Consider the following 18349-nt stretch of genomic DNA (forward strand, 5'->3'; position numbering starts at 1 on the left):
TGTAATGTCAGTCTTGAGTGTTGTAGCTTTACATCAAATCTGGGCATCAATGTGAGTCCTCCTAACTTTCTTTTTTCTTTTTCAATTTGTATTATGGGTTCTAGTTACTTTGTCTTTCTATATAAATTGATTGGAATTGTGTTGAATCTATAGACAAATTGAGAGAGTTGACAACATCGAATCTTCCATTCTATGACAAAGTATATATTTCCATTTAATTAGATTGTACATTATTTATTACATCAATATTTGAAACAAAATTTTAGCTTACAGATTTTGCATAAATTTTTAAAGTTTTGTAACTACCTCAAGCTTATTGTACTACTGTAAATGATACCATTTTTCAAATCAATTTTCATTTTTTGTGGCTAACATATTTAGATACCATTAGTTTTTCTATACTGGCAGTGTACTCTCATGCCTTTCCAAACTTAGTATTAATTCTGTTTAAAGATTCTTTTGGATTCTCTTTGTAACCAATTCATGTCATCTACAAAAAAAAAAAAAAAAAGAAAGAAAAAGAAAAAGAAAATGGCTGGGCGCAGTGTCTCATGCCTGTAATTCCAACACTTTGGGAGGCCAAGGCGGCAGATCCCTTGAGCTCAGGAGTTTGAGACCAGCCTGGGCAATATGGCGAAAATGTGTCCCTACAGAAAATACAAAAATTAGCTAGGCATGGTGGTGCAGGCACCTGTAGTCCCAGCTACTTGGAAGGCTGAGGTGGGAGGATTACTTGAGCCCAGGAAACTGAGGCTGCAGCAAGTAGAGATTGTGCTACTGCACTCCAGCCTGAGCGAGACCTTGTCTCAAAAAAAAAAAAAAATAAATAATAATAATGTTTTATTTATTTTCAGTTTTCTTGTCTTTTTTCTTTATTGTGTTTATTGAACTTGCTAAGATCTCTAGTATAATGTTTAATAGTAGTAGCGTGATTTTTTTGATGATGTCTTATATTTGGTTGAGGAAGTTTATTTCTATATCTAATTTGCTGACTTTTGAAAGAATCATGAATGCATTTTGAATTTTATCAAAGACTGTTTCTTCATGTATCAATATAATTTCATTTTTTTTACACTTTTTAGTTTTTTCATGATGAATTGTACAGATTGATTATATTTTTAAATATTGAACCAGCCTTGCGTTCTCAGACTAATCTCTACTTGATCATGATGCATTCTATTTTGATGGATTCAATTTGTTAGTATTCTATAAGGACATTTGTGTTTATATATATCTGTCATATGTATATATATGTCATATATATCAGTCATATATATATCTCACACATATATGTAAGTGATTTTATGCTATGTATCTTTTTTTCTTCTGATATCTTTTTCTGGTTTCAATGTTAGTTTAATGCTAGCCTCATCAAATAAGTTGGGAAGTGGTCTTTTACTCATATTTTGAAAGAATTTGTGTAGAATTACTATAAATTGTTAAGGAGAATTTTTGTAGAATTTGCTAGTGAATATATTTATGTTTTGAATTTTCTTTTGTGGAAGGTTTTTACTACAAATTCCACCTACTTAGTAGAATTAAGATTATTCAAGTTATCTAATTTTTTACTGAGTAATTCTGGTCTCATTATGTCTTTCAAGGGAATTTTTTTCATTTTTTAATATCATTTTATAGCTTTATATTAAAAGTTCTGAATATGAGTGGCTCTCTGCCTGCTCCCTTTCACCACCTTAATATCTTAAGTGAATAATGCATTCTCATCAAGAGGGTTAAACTAATCATCAGCTGACGGCAGTTCACTTTTTGAATTACAAAAAACTTTCCCCCTCAGGCCATTTATTTTACTCATAAGCAACCTAACTATATTGTAGATTCTAAAATATTATCTCCAAAGCCCCTAGAAGATGCATACATTTAGTCCAAAAGGTTTAATAACTCCCCAAGCTGATATTTCCCTTTCTCCTTTGATATTTCCATAATTTGGAGCGCCCATTGTCTGTTTTATTTCATATTGGGACAAGCTGAACAGGGACTAAGGTGAAGGCAGAGAGGCATCCAGGGCAAATCGTTTAAGGAGGTACTACAAATACAAGGTCAACACTTGCAGGAACCTAAGAAAGAGTGTCTCCTTAAAATTTGTGTCCTAGGTGTCTTATCTAGTTCTGGCCTTTTAAATGTGAATTCTTTTTTTTTTTTTTTTTTTGAGATGAAGTCTGGCTCTGTCACCCAGGCTAGAGTGCACTGGTGCGATCTCGCCTGACTGCAACCTCCACCTCCTGGGTTCAAGGGATTCTCCTGCCTCAGCCTCCCAAGTAGCTGGGATTACAGGCATGCACCACCACACCTGGCTAATTTTTGTATTTTTAGTGGAGACAGGGTTTCACCATGTTGGCCAGGCTGGTCTTGAACTCCTGACCTGAGGTGATCCACCCACCTCGGCCTCCCAAAGTGCTGTGATTACAGGCATCAACCACTGCACCCAGCTTGAATTCTTTATGTCCTCTAAAAATTCAAAATTATTTTTTAGTATTTTACCAGAAACATGGGAGGCATCAATTTAAAAGGAATGCACAGAAGACACTTCATCACTACTTCCAACCAAGCAGTAATGGGCTGGAGATCCTAGATCAAGCTACTGGCATATCTGGTGTCTGGCGAGGGCTCTGCTCCTGGTTTGCAGATGGGTGTCCTCTCATTATGCCCTCGCATGGTTGAGAGAAAAATCATCGTTCTTCTGTTTCTTCTTAGAAGGGCACTAATTTTATTCATGAGCTCCATCCTCATGACCTAATCACAGCCTAAAGGCCTCACCTCCTAATACTATTATATTGGGGGTTTAGATTGCAACATATGTATTTGGGGGGGTCGGCACAAACATTCAGCTCATAACATCTTGTGAATCACTTTTAATTGCAATGTTGGAACATTGCTTTAAAAATGATGCAGGTCTTATTTCCATATATGCATTAGGCAGCTCTTGCATTGCTATAAAGAAATACAGGAAACTGGGTAATTTATAAATAAAAGAGGTTTAATTGGCTCACAGTTCTGTAGGCTTTACAGGAAGCATGGTGGTGCTCAGATCTGCTTGGCATCTAGGGAGGCCTCAGGAAGCTTCCATTCATGGCAGAAGGTGAAGACAGGGTAGGTATGTCGTGTAGTAAAAGCAGGAATATGCAAGAGACAAAGTGGGGGGCGATGCCAAACACTTTTAAATGACCACATCTCATATGAATTCAGGGCAAGAGCTCACTTAATCACCAAGGGGTTGGCCCAAACTGTTCATGAGGGATCTGCCCCCATTATCCAAAATCCCTCTGCCAGTCTCCAACATTAGGAGTTACACTTCAACATGAGATTTGAGTGGGGACAAATATCCAAACTATATTAAGAAGAAACGCAGCAGTTCCCAATTTTGTCTCTCATCACCCTCCCACACACCAAATCATATATGTGAGGAGTACTTTTATATGCACAACTTGCCCTATTTAGAACTGTTCTGGAATGAGTGCATTTCCCATAGTACTATCTAAAATTCCATCCCCTGCAGTTCCCTTTAAGAAACCACATGACAATATCAATAATGCATTGCATTTTAGGAATAAAGTTAAATATTTTCCAATTTATTTTAACCATTAATAAACTGTTCTTAACTCTTTTTATAACAATAATTTTTAGATCAGTTCACAAGTGATTACAACACACACGGCAGCAAGATGGATAATTGCTGTCCTAATGCATACATTACACTAAACATTATTACATACAATGATATTGCCAAGGATTTAAAATTTTGATCAGCAGTTTCAGGAAGCTAGGAGCTTTTAACTAAATGGATGAATCATGGAGAAGAGTCCCGCCGTTTCTTGTTCAAGATTGGTGACTCAGTGTCAGTGGGACATGAGACTTCTATGATCTGACCTTAGAATGACCCCTTTTTATGGTGGAACAAGGTTTTAAGCAAGGCCATTCCCCTGGAGCCATAAAGGATTGACTAGGGAAGATTGCAATGAGCTTTGCTATGAACAGGGCTGCTGCATTTTTGTGATTTTTCCCCAGTCTGTGGTTTTTCCTGAGCCTGTATCCAGACAGTGGTCATTCCAAGTCCAGCTTTGCTGTCTGTTACAGCTTCTGTTTGACTATGTCTTTATACTCTTGCCTTATTAAGTTATAAAACTGTTTATTGCTTTATTGTCTCAGCTCAAAGGTGAATAACAAAACCCCAAGCATATGTCAGCCTTGGAAATTTAGTATTGACATTCCTGGGCCCTCAGTGCCTGCTCATTTCCTATACCTAGCATTTACGTTTCCAATGCTTCATCTACACCTTCATTCACTACTACCTATATGTCATTTGCCTTATTATCTATGGTACGTATACTGAGTTCTAGTAAAATAGTATTTCAAGTGCAAGTTTACACATTCCTTATATTAACTTTAATTCAATACTTGCCATTTCTTTTTTGCTTCAGAACCAGGAGTTGAAAATATTTCCATTTGTCTTTTAAAGAGGTTATAAAATTGTCACAAGGACATGGGACATGCTGGCTATTTTTCCCTTTTTACTATTTTATAGCATCCAATTAGGTGGATAATAAAATTCTTATTTTTCCAATGAGTAGTCCAAGACTTCACGAATAAAAGTACCATGCTTAATGTCACACTACTAACAAGTGGCAGGACCAGTGTTTAAATGTAAATATATCTTATTTCAAAATTTGTTTGTTTTACCAAATCTTGTAGCTCCTTCCAAGACTCCCAACCTTTACCTTTTCTTTCTATCCCTAAGAATACATATGATTTTCGCATACGAAGTTCGTTTATAACCTTTTGCTAATTAATTAGTGAAAAAAGATGCAATGAATTTTGCAAAATGTCATGCAAAAAATGAAGCAGGAACAGAGAATTAGGAAATATTAAACCATGGTTAGTAGCATTGCATATCAGCATTGGTTTGATTGTAATTTCATTGTTCTGGACTCTCACTTGTTTAGTTGGTGTCCCTGAGGCCTGCAGTCCTTCCAGGTGCTGAGAGTGGAGCTTCCCAGGCCTTCATCCTCTCCAGGACCTCAACCTTCCTCGTTCCATGTACAGACATAGAGCCCTTTCCACTTCCTTTTTGTAAGAAATAGTATTCTTTCCCACAGGTGAGACCTGGAGAAACATTTGAGTCCTCTTTGATCGTATCCTTAGTCATTTCCCACTTCTGATAATGTGTTTGTAAGATTAATATGAGAACTTCAGTAAGACTGCACTTGCAGGGGTGCAGCTACATACACCAAGCTTCTATGTCACTGGTGAGGAATCCACAAAGCACTGACATGAGTGGAGTGATTTCCATTTCTCTTCAGCAGCGATCTCGTGTCAAAGACCATCTGGCAATTCAAATCCTCAGTTTTTAAGGCTAAAGAATTATGGCCATATCTAGTTTCTATGCACAGCCTTTCCCTGAGTAGAAGGCTCAATTAATTACCAGATCAAAATCGGGCTGGGATTTGCTTTGTAAACTGCTAAGCAGTTTAACTGGGTTGTAGAGAAAGACTCTATATGACATTAAATGACCTTCCTAAAAGCTTATTTCTCCCCCAACTGCTCATGTTGGAATCAATTTCAGGAGTCATTCACAATGAGTGGTTTATTAGCTTTCTAAATGCATTTACTACATGCCAGATGTCCAGCTCACACCAGCCTGCTGCTTGCCTTTCACTGACCCCTTCGATGGATGCTACGGACTTGGATCCACTGCCAAGGAAACACGTCACAGAGCAGTGCGTGGTTGGCATACTAAGCTCCACCAAGAAAGAAGACATCACCCAGGTGTGGGCAAAAGGGATGATATTACCAAGCAAGGTCATAATGATGACACAAAATAGATTTTTCCCCGTTGAATTTAGAAATACGTTGTGTCCTCAGACCTCTCAGTGTGTTTCAAGCATTGAAAAATCCCTTTGATTGGAACCAAATTGATTAAAACTAAATGTAGAAAAGACCTTCTTGACAGTTCCAGGGCTATTCTATAGCTGGCTTGAATTTGATTTTTAAAAAACATCTCATTAATCCAAAGTGTTCTGCATAAGAGATCTGTACATCTGTTTTTTCACTTATATGATTGGATAATTATCATTTATTTTCAGTAGGTCATTCTGAACAAAATGCAAGTTAATCATTAAATGATTTCTACATTGGAACATGACATATTTTGATAAAAAGGCATGGCTTAAATAATACTTCTTATCAAGCAAGTATCTTGATTCTTTAATTCTTTTACTAATAGAACTAACAATTGCCCAGATTTTCATGAAAAGAAAAACAGCAAATCATTGGTTTTCTATATTGCCTTTCTATGTGCATATGACAATGTAGCCATTGTTCAGATTCTCCTAAAAAGTTTAATTGACAATGACATCAAAATTATTCAAATATTCTTAAAAAATATGTGTGTGACAGTATAAGCAACAGTAGAACTGGTCAAAATAATTATGGATTATTAAATATTTACTATGAAATAAATGCAAATGCATTCAAAATACATAGAAAAATATTGGTTAAATATAATTTTGCAATAAAGATGACAAATGCTTTATTTGTGCTTTTTATTATGTTATTACTATAATAAGAAGCACAGATATAAAATATGTATTTATTTTGTAGAAATATATTATAAAGGGAAAAGGTAGGCATCAATAAACAGAGGTAAAATGAAACATCCACAGAATGCAAATAAATACAAACGCAACATTTCTAATATCAAACATCACATCTGAATGTTTTCCTGATGTCACAATGAGACATTTTCTTTATATCTGTTGGATCTAATAAAATGCAATACTTAATAATCATATTTTTTGGATGGCATGGGGTAAACTGAATTATGTAGTTAACCATAATGAGCATTGTTAGACTATTTCTAAATTTCACAGGGAAACAAATTACTTTGTTGGTTGCTAAATTGCAACCAACACAAGTACTTAGTCAAAACTCCTTAATGGTGATGATAAAAAATTTGGAAATTATTCAGATTAATTTGAATAAGTTAAAAATGTTTTTCAACAACAGTAAGAAAACAACATGTATATACAACAACATATCTAATAGATATGTAATATAATTATAATATAATATATGTAATATATGTGTACTGACTCATGCAATTGTGGAGGCTGAGAAGTTCCATAGTCCATCTGCAAGCTGGAAAACCATCAAAGCTGGTGGTGTAATTCGGTCCCAGTCCAAAGACTTGACCGGGAGCTCTGATGCCTGAGGGAGGGCACAAGATGGAAGTCCCAGCTCAAAACAGAGGGAAAATTCACCCTTCCTTTACATTTTTGTTCTATTCAGGTCCTCAGGGGATTGGATGAGGGCCTTCAACATTGGTGAGGATAGATATTGTTTGCACAGTCTACCAATTCATGTGCCAATTTCTTCCAGAAACACCCTCACAGATATACCCAGAAATAATGTTTTACCAGCTGTCTGGGCATCCCTTAGACTAGTCAAGTTGACACATAAAATTAACCATCACTCCAAGTAAAACTAGTTTTGCCTTCTCTTGAAATGTTTAAGGAGAGAAAGGTAACATTGAGCAGAACGATGTAGAGGAAAGGGCCATGCACATCACAAAAGCCTATCAATAACATTTGTGAGCCGCTACTTAATTGTCTGCAAAATGGATGGCATGGCGGGGTTGTGGTGAAGCATAGATTCAACATACAAATATGACCTCGCTTTGCACCATGCATCTAGATCCTTAATAATAATAGTGAGATAAAGATTACTTATTTCAAACCATTCTTGGAGTTTTCCCTGACTCTGGTCAGTGAAGTGAATCCTAGCTTAACCTCCTAGTCCTGTTTCCGTTCCTTGCTCTCCATGGAATGGTGGACCTTGCAAGACATGGTCCTCATGGCCACATGAAACACAACCATGAGAAAAAGAGAGGTGAAGAAAGGCAGGAGGTAATGGGCCTAGGAGTGCAGAAGGTGAGGTAGGCCATGTGGGTTCAGGAAAGGCATGAATGTGACTATCGTATATGAAGAAAGATAGGAGAGAGAAGACCTAAGCATAATTGCTGTGGTCTGCTTACATTCTTTATGCTGTTTGTGAAAAGGAAGTGAAGGGTAAACTACTGTAAAATTGCTTTTGGTTCCTGGAACATGGTCTTTGGGATTCAACACTGCTCTGAGGCTGAGCTATGCAGATTGTGACTTCACTAGCAAAAAATGCATATAGTCATTATTTTCCAGAAGGACTTAACTGTACTTCTATCTTCTGCTTTGACATACATGGAGTAGACCTTTCCCATTCATTTTTCTTTTCTTTTTCTTTTTTTTTTTTTTTTGAGACATTGTCTTACTCTGTCAACCAGGCTGAAGTGCAGTGGCACGATCTCGGCTCACTGCAACCTCTGCCTTCTGGTTTCAAGTGATTCTCCTGCTTCAGCCTCTCGAGTAGCTGGGATTACAGGAGCCCACCACCATGCCTGGCTAGTTTTTATTTTATTAGTAGAGATGTGGTTTCACCATGTTGACCAGGCTGGTCTCAAACCCCTGACCTCGTGATCCACCCGCCTCGGCCTCCCAAAGTGCTGGGATTACAGGTGTGAGCCACTGCGCCCGGCCTCCCATTCATTTTTCATACCCAGATCCTTCTTATCTCAGAAAGTCCAACTACCATGCCTTCCACGATGCTCTCCGTCCTGGATTTATCTATCTGATGGAAATATTTTGCACAAACTTCCTTTGTGTTTGATCTGTACCTATCTATAATCAGATTCTTCAGAGAAGAGCCTGAGACGGAAGTTAGGGTACGTGTGATTCATCAAAGGAAGGACTGTGAACAGGAGAAAGGGAAGAGACATTAGTATTGGGCAGGGGAGGAGCCAAGGACACGTGTGTTTTCAGCAGGAGCCTGCCTCTGGCCTCCTCACATAGTGTGTTCTGGAAGATGAACTGTGTTCTGAGTTGGTCCACCCTCAAGGCAAGGAGGTCAGGCTCCCTTGTTGGTCTATGGGCTGTGGACTTTATGCAACCTCCTGGGAAATAAAGTCAGTCTTCCATGTGGCTGAAAGCGGTTCTCTGGGGACATATCACCTACCCAGGAGTAGCCAATACACACCAACCTAGCCCAGAGGGTCCTGACACCTTATTAATAGCATCCATTACTGACTTTTCCTGATGACCCTTCTCATGTTTCACCTTGTGTTATATGAATTTACATTTCTGTCATATTTATACTAAATTGTGAGTTCCTTGAGGTCAAATTAAGTGAAATATTTATCATTGAAGTTTTCACAATACCTAGCCTTGCTCCTGGATAACATAGCACTGGAAATAACTTTGAAATTGCTTACCAGGACTTGATTTCTAACTGGATGGGGCTCTAGAATATAATTTCAATTCATTCTATCCTACTATGGAACAGACCATTACTATTCATGGGGAAACTTCCTGAAAGTCCAGAAATGGGCAGAATTCCTAACACTGATATAACCAGATTTACCAAGGTGTATGAGTATCAAAAAACAAGGGTGGGTTAAGAAGGGCATGGGCTAACTAGGCTTAGTGACTTTTTCCTACATATTAGACTTACGGTGTAAAGTTAATATCCAGGCCTCAACAAAATGACACATTTCTACACATTGTGAACCTTCCGGATTCCTATACGGTCTGATTTGGAAATATTAAATCTGTGAATGCCATGTGTTTGGTAGGCATAATTGTTAAGTTAATAAATGATGCATAAAACGGAATAATATATTGTAAATACATGTGTTAAAAACCTTTGAAAGAGCATTGAGTATAAAAATTAAAAGGAAACCTGAGAATAACTGTATTATTCACACTTCCCACTCATCGCTGGTTTTTCCAGTCTCACTGCTTCATGTGCCCTCTGTATTCTGAGGCCCCCCAGGTTTATGTCTCCTTCTTCTATAGCTCATCTATGCTATTAAGTATGCAGACATAACTTCCCCCAAATGAAGCTCTTGATCTTCCCCACAAACCCTGATATCTTGTGTTTTTTACCATCTAAGTCTCGGCAAATCTAATCCTAGTACCTCAAGTCACAAAAGCTGGGGATTATCCCTGACTCCTGTCTTTTTCTCACACTGAATATTCAATTCTTATACAAGCTGTAGGTGTCACCTTCAAAACATGGACAGACTCCAACCACTGTTTCCATTACACTGTCACCTCCACAGTCCAAGCCATCATCATCTCTCTTGGATGACTGCAATAATCTTCCTGCTTTTACCCAGTTTGTCTTTGACCTACTTCACAATGTTTTTAATACAGTCCCCAGAATGTTCTTGTTAAAATATAAGTCATAGCATTTCACACATCTGCAAAAAAAAAGTTACCTTTTGCATGAAAATATACTTTCTCTACTTATTTGGTTATTTACTCATAAATTCATCTTATATACCTGTATTGATTATTTTCAATACCAAGTACTAAAAACTCAAGGAAGACTAAAACAAAATTATTCTTTTGCAGAGTCATGCTGTATTATCCAGAATACTTATGTGTCTCCATACCAGAGATTGACCACCCAAACTTCTTCATTTATAAAAAGCTTCTCCAAGTACCTGATTGCTTGAAATTGGACTATAGTAGCTTCAAGAAACACTTATAAACATTAGCCAATTACAGAGTATTTTGTTATGTTTGAGGTTTTATAAATACCTGACCATCCAGGGACTTAAAATCCTGTTGGTGGCAGAGACCATCAATATTAAAACACTTATTTTCACAGACGTTTATGAGTTACTAATTTTGTGCTAGGAATTGTACTAGGTAAAAGGGGATATAATGATAACGTCATGCCTTGACTTTGTTGTTAAGAAAGTTTTAGCCTAGTTGGGAAGAAGGCAGGTTTACACAATACATTTAGAGCAGTGGTTTTCAACTCTGACTATACATTGAAGAATCCAGTTAGGAGTTTAGGAAACTTCAACATCTGGGTCTCACCAACAAGATCTTACTTGGTCTGAGATGTGACACTTGAATTAATTTTCTTGAAAGCTTTCTAAGGGATTCTATAACGATGCAGGATGGAGAGAGGGAAAAGTATCCAGTGACGAATGAATCATTGCTTTGCCTATTCTCATTGCTGTGCACAATATGTCTTCCTGACTTTGTCAAGGAACAAATAACTCATAAAATAACATGATCCTGATGGACCAGAATGTGGTAAGGTCCACATTCTAATGAAAAGAACATTAGGAAGTGTCTTACATACAGAATACATAATAATTGTCACATTTTTGGCCTTTAATAAATACTTTCCAAATATATGAAAAGATTCAGGAAACAACTATTAATTCTTGAATCTGTAATTTATAATCTGATCTTTTTAAGAAATGAAGAAAGTACTTTAGAGTCCTCTGGGTCATTACTACAAGCCTCATATCTCATTTAACAAGTGGAAAAGAAGTGAAAAATTGACCTGAATTATTACAAACTGACCACACACACATGCACACAATCACACACGTGCATGCACACACACACAACCTATATGCTCTTTTAAAGATAGAAAGAGAAAAGTTCTATTTTTCAGAGATTTTTTTCATGACTCTTGCTCATTTTGGCTTTTTAACTGTTTTATGAAATAGGCATTCTTATTTTGATTTTGCAGATCAAGAAATTCAAGAAAGCTTAAATAACTCATGTAGCTTCTCATAGCTAATAAGAGTCAGAACTAAAATTTTAAATTAAATTCTTAATAGATTTTTTTACTTTTTCACAGATTTTTCTTATTAAAAATTGTTTACAGGAAAATGTACAGTGATTTGCATCATTTTGATGATGAGTACACAGTACTTACAGAAATTTAAGTAGTATTATTTTGTTTTGTTCATTATTAATTTTTTTTGAGTTGGAGTCTTGCTATATTGCCCAGGCTAGTCTTGAACTCCTGGCCTCAAGTGATCTCCCACCTCTTCCTCCCAAAGTGCTGGGAATACAGGTATAAGCCACCACACCTGGCTCATTTTGTTCTTTAATCAGGACATCGCAAAATACATTGGCTCACTAGTTTGCCAAATGGAGCCTTGCTGGAACCAAAAAGCCCTCCTGTCTTCCAAAACCATAAACTCATTCCCAAGGGGAATCTCAGCCATAGGGAACTGGGAAGCAGAAATTCTTCTGATTGTATTCTAGACAGAGTCGACCTGGAATTAAAAGTCTCAAGCTTCTTTGAATTAGGCACTTCATGTAGACTTTTGCAAAGCACTCTTAAGATTTTTGAAGCGATGTACTGGTTTCTGGTGGAACCCTCCTTTGTGTTGTTGTTTCTTTTAATTATTCATGAGAAAGTAATGTTGTTTATAATTGATTCATTTTTACAAACAGATTATCAGGAGGTAGTATCCTAAATATTGTAAAAGATGAAAACAGCAGGGTGTTCAGATCACTTTTGAAATAGCAGCATCTAATCTTAATTTCTTTCTATGAAGATTACAAAAAGAATATGAACACAATTCATTTAGTAAATTAGTGACAATAAATATAAAGGTTTATACCCCCAGTGAGAAATTAGTTGTTTCAGGCATCTAAAGGAAATTAAATTGTCAAACACTCATGGCACCTAAAAGGGCCAAACTTGTGCTTACAAGGAGATGAGAAGTAATGTTGTCATCAAGGTCTAGGTTTGAAAAGGAAGCATTGAGAACATTTTAGAGAAACATCCAAATGAAGATAAAAGAGGGTAGTCTGATTCTCTACTTGAGTATAGGAGAATTATTTGATCCTCTGGCAACCCAAAGAGAAAGGATCATTTTAAAGAACTTTCAAGATGCTGCACTTTTCTTTATTTGAAGTATTTCAGTCCAAACCATTTATTAAAAGCAAAACTCTATGTGATTGGCCAACATGCAAATATGTCTTATCAGTAGAGACATGCATACAATTGTAAGTTCATTCATTCAGGTAGCAATTATTTACGGAATTCTCACTTGATCCCTGGTTCCTACTGGGCACTGGTAATAGAAATGCTAGATAATAGAGACTTTGTTTCTTTCATCAAGAAACATACTAGCTAGTGACCAAATCTTTTAAAATGATAGTTTCAAAGGAAAAAAATCATATGAAGTTTGCAATCATCACGTGAATATAACAAGTAAATGTGGTCTGTTCATTATCCCCATATGAAGACAAATTCCACACAATATATTTTTCTGGAATAAAATTATTTTTTCTTTCTACCGTTTTAGATTATCAACTCTTTCAGAATAGTGATTTTATATTCCAGATTTAACTGTCATTTGTGTACTGTACATGTTCAGAAATGGTTGTGAAATGAAATAGAAAGAGTGAGAAAAATGTCCTTTTGGTTTATTTGGTTTTTGTTTGGTTTTGTTTTTGAGACACAGTCTCATTCTGTGGCTCAGACGGGAGTGTAGTAGTGTGTTCATAGCTCACTGCAGCCTTGGCTTACCAAAGGGTGGGATTACAGGCATGAGCTCCTGCGCCCAGCCAAAACTTCTTGCCTTCGGGAAGAGTTGCTGTTCAACGGGCATAAAATTTCAATTGTAAAAGCTGAATACGTTTTAGAGATCCGCTTAACAATATTGTTCCTATAGCTAATAATATTTTATTCTGCACTTAAAAATGGATTCAGAGAGTAGAACTCATGTGAAGTGTATGCTATGGTCTGAATCATAGTGTCCCCCTGAAATTCATCACGGTGAAACCGAACTCCCCACATAAAGTGGAAGTTTTGGGAGGTGATGAGATCGTGAGGGTGGAGCCCTTGTGAATGGGGCTAGTGTCCTTGTAAAAGAGGATCCAGAGACAGCTGTCTTGCCCCTTCCACCATGTGAGAACTCATTAAGAAAGCACTGTCTATGAACACGAAAATGGCCCCTCACCAGACACAGAATCTGCGAATCTGCCGGCACTTTGATCTTGGACTTCCAGCCTCCAGAACTGTGAGAAATAAATTTCAGTTGTTTAAAAGCATCCAGTTGATGGTACATTGTCATATAAGCCGGTACAGGCATAAACAGTGTTCTTAAGACAACAATAAAAAATGTAATAGATCGGGGAGAACAAATGCACGAATAATGCATTATAAACAGTGAGATTGGAGTTAAGGACGCGTACGTGATGTAGGATCAGGGACAGGCAAACTCTGTGTGTGTGTGTGAGAGAGAGAGAAAGAAACAGAGATAGATAGACAGACAGACATACACATACACACAGAGAGAGAGAATTTCTTAGGGGAGATAACTTTTGAGCAGATTTATTAACAATGAGAATAAATTTCAGGCAAAGAGAAGAATATACATTGTCCCAAAGGTCAAAATGCTGACACATTTTCCTGAGTCCAGGAAGCTTATTTGTTTTTTGTTTGTTTGTTTGTTTCTGCTTTTTTTTTTTTTTTTTTGAGATGAAGTCTCACTCCATTGCCCAAGCTGGAGTGCAGTGGTGTGATCTTGGATCACTGCAACCTCCAATTCCAGGGTTCAAGCAATTCTCCTTCCTCAGCTTCCCGAGTAGCTGGGACTACAGGCACGCCTAGATAATTTTTGTATTTTTAGTAGAGACGGGGTTTCACCATGTTGGCCAGGCTGGTCTTGAACTCCTGACATCGTAATCCGCCCACCGCGGCCTCGCAAAGTGCTGGGATTACAGGCGTGAGCCACCGCACTAGGTCCCCCAGGCAGCTTCTTATGGATGGATATGAAAACATTATCATCTAAATCATCATCGCCCTGAGGGTTGTAAGATATATTGGTTTTTGATTTGTGTTTTATATGTTTTTCTATTACTCAGTAGAAATAAAGCCTACCTGGATTAGTTTGCTGATTTCTCCAGCAGTGTTATTTTCTCTTAAAATTAGGGCTTAGATATGGAAACGTTGCTAATGTAAAAGTTGCTGATATATTATCGTAGTATTTCATGGGATGGGCTTTGGGATACCATTGAACTCAGTCTTCAGTGGTCAGGACTCTCCATTCTTGAAAGCTAAATGGAAAGTGATCATACATCTCCAGACATTTTCTGGAACTGTTGATTTGGTGGTGTGCTGATGATGTAACTAGTAATACATAATAATTATGACTCCAGAAGCAGAAGACTGTTCCTACAGTCTGGCAAAGACACAGGAACGGGGTTGGATTAGGATGACGTATAATCATTTTATACCTTCATGCAGAAAATAACATTTAAAAAGTGCTTCTCCAATAGCTGTGGCTGAGAATTGTCTGTTTCCTGGAAGCAGTCTGGTAACAACATTTTTTGCTGAATTTCAAAAGAGCACCTATAAGTAAAGCCATTATATTGACCATGCTAAAAATTTCCAAGCAAGGCGATCACTGTACAGTGGCTGTGTTCCGTAAAGCAGGAAGTGCCGACATCTCTAAAACCCTTCGGTGGATTACAGGAGGATTAGCTCTTTAGCGGTGTCTTAGACAAGAGCTGGTTGAGGTTGGTTTGTGGTCTGGTGAGCTTTCTGCTTTTGTTCTATCATTCCCTGGCTCCTTCTCGCCCTTGACTGCTGCAGATGAGAAGACTGGGAGGAGGATTGTTCTCTGGAGGGTGACGCCGAGCCCCTCTGCCAGCCGCCTGTGGCTTAGGCAGCTGTGCCCCCCAGGGACTTGGTTTGCCATGGCCCACTGGAGCCTGGAGTCTTCAGTTAGGGAGGTGTCAGAGAGGAACCATGCATTCTTGCTGTCATGGGAGGTGCAGGGAAGAACCACTGCAGGGACCTAGAAAGAGGGACCATCACCTCCCCCTTTCCAGCTCCCTACACACACACACACCCACACACACACACTTCTCACACACAAACTTACATAAGCCCACACCCAAATGGGAATCTTTCTGAACCATAATCAGAGACATGATATTTTTAGACTTTGTTTCTAAGGTGTTCCTCCAGGCATCTGCTTCTGCTGGGGCTCTTCTGCTTTTGCTCTCCACAGCATTTCCCTCCCCTCAGGCCCCGATCTCCTCCTGCAGACACAGTCAGGCCTCATGCTCTGTGCTTGGTGTTGGGGAGAAAGGCAGGAGAGCCTTAGGGTCACCTGCTGTTTCAATCCCACCTCCCTCATTTACTTGCTTGGTGACCTTCAGCAAAGCACTCAGTACCTCTGCATCCCAGTTTCTTCAGCTGTGTTTTGGGGATGCCACCACCTACCAACCTCAAGGGTGGTCATGAAGGCTGCATGAGTTAATTTCTATGAAGCATCTTGGAAGTGTCCCTGGCATATAGGGCAATTTCATTCTTTGCTTTGATGAGCACTTTCGGAGCCCATCTTAGTCATGGGAATAAAGATTAGTATCTCTCCCACCCTCCTAGGGTCTTAGAATAAAGGCCTCACCCTGTCCCAGCTGTGGAGATGCATGCACTGCCTCAGCACAGTTGGCTGGGTTCTTTCGTCCCCATCCCTGTGATCCAGTGCCCCAAAGGAGAACTTCCAGACCTCTGTGATGTGGAACACTTGCCTTTGCCATTCTAACCATGCCGGACTCCAGTCAGTTATGAATGGAAGCTTCACCTTGGCACTACCCCAAAATGTTGATGGCTTGTCCGGGCTTATTCCAGGAGAAGGAGACATTCTGTTCTGAATTTCAGCCACATGGAGGCTTTTCTGTCTTTTCTTGTTTTGGTCAGACTTTCCTCCAAAAGCAGGAATCATATCTTGACTATATTCATTGATCAAGAATTTCCTGCGCATAGAAAAATCAGAAACACACACACATAAACACACATACACACACACACGATGATCAAAAAATTATTGCTCAATAAAACAATATGCAAATGACATTAAAATGAGGTTTCAAACAATGCCTAGCTGAATAGGAAAAATGCTAATGATATAATTTAAATGAAACAGATAAGATGTAAAATTGTATATTTAACATGGTTTTATGCACACATGATTAGATGAATAGAAAAACATGGATACTTATTTGGTGGTGAAATCATAGGTCATTTCTATAGTCTTCATAATTTTGTGCTTTTTTCTAACACTTTAAAAGTGAACTTACAGTACTTTAATAATGTGAGACATAAAAAGCAATGAATAGTGCTATTTTTAGGAAATCTGAATAGAAGCCATTTATATAATCCCTCTGGGGACTTAGCATTATCTATATTCCCCATTCATCAGACTGAAAACCTTCTAACTCTGATATCATTGGAGGAATCCTTTGAAGAACTGCAATGCAAATTCGGAGAATTTGTTGTGCCTGTCTATAAGATGAGGGTGCCTGAAACTCTTATTCCCACCCCCACCCAGGGCTAACTCTTTCTTCATTGACGGGGCTCCCTCCAGCTGCTTAATTTTCATGCTTCCAGTTTATCCCTGAATTCCAAACCTCTTCATCCTTAGAATGGAGGACAATGGAGGGCGTCTGCCTTGAGCCCAGAGTGGAAGTGTGTGTCAGCCCTGTGTGGCCAGGGATGTTTGTCTGGTGGCCAGAGGTAACACGGCACATCATTGGGTACTCAGATGAAATGTGCTGACATCATCAGACTGTGTGACTGACAAAGCCATATGGTCACACCAAAAGGACAGCAGTCTTACCTATTTCTCCTATATTCTGGAATGAGCTTTCCTTTCATTTCCACATCACATAGCCCAGAGATAAAATTATTTTAAAAAGGTCAGGTTGTGCTTTTCTGATATTGCTTAAAGGCACTGCAATAAATGAAATCATCTTTAGGTATTAAACTATCAGAAATGAATATTTTGAAAAAAATACACAGAGTGCAAAAATGCATGGGAGGGACACAGTTTGCCCTTTGCCTTCTGGGATTCTAGACTGATCGGGGTTAGAGGGAACAGGAACTCTCGGATTTATTTCCCTCCTCCTGATGAGTTCCTTAGCCCATATGGAATGCTTTCAGTCTGACTCCTGTGCCAGGCAGTTAGCACTTAGGACGTATTGTCTTGGCATCTTTATTGGTTATACACTCCCTCATATTGTGAATGACATGACATAAAACTTACTGAAGACAGAAACAAAGCCTGAAGTGCTCATCACAGTTTCTGTGCTAACCTGGTTGACAGGGGGAATGTACTGGTGGTGTTGACAAGGAAGGAACTGGGTAGGAAGGAGAGGGCCAGCCTGAGCCAGAGTTTACTGTAGCATAGCCACTGTCCGGCAGTCACATGCTGCCCCGGTGCACACTGGGGGATGTGCCCTTTGACCTGAGCAACTCTATCAGGGCTGCAGTTTCCATCACAAGGGAGGAATCGACAGAAGTCCCTGCTTTGGCTCCATCATGGAGCTTATGTGTGTGTTCCTGAGAAAATCCCACCTCTTGGATGCGTTAGCCTCTCACCTCCTGCCTTCGGCTTCCTTCTTGATGCTGCAATTTTGGCACACCAAAAATATCCTTGCTTAGCACAACCCAGAAGTGAGGGGCTACA

At 38.5% G+C, this 18349-nt stretch overlaps 1 long non-coding RNA gene across 1 annotated transcript; it reads left to right on the top strand.

Annotated features, from left to right (window-relative positions):
- The first annotated feature begins 1200 nt into the window (after positions 1-1200).
- On the top strand, positions 1201-10609 carry LOC104004863 (uncharacterized). Its single transcript, XR_677910.4, has 3 exons — positions 1201-5108; positions 5632-5778; positions 10455-10609. It is a non-coding gene; the product is annotated as an uncharacterized LOC104004863 (long non-coding RNA).
- Positions 10610-18349: the final 7740 nt, after the last annotated feature.

Source organism: Pan troglodytes, chromosome 12, assembly GCF_028858775.2.
Source record: "Pan troglodytes isolate AG18354 chromosome 12, NHGRI_mPanTro3-v2.0_pri, whole genome shotgun sequence".
Taxonomy (NCBI): domain Eukaryota; kingdom Metazoa; phylum Chordata; class Mammalia; order Primates; family Hominidae; genus Pan; species Pan troglodytes.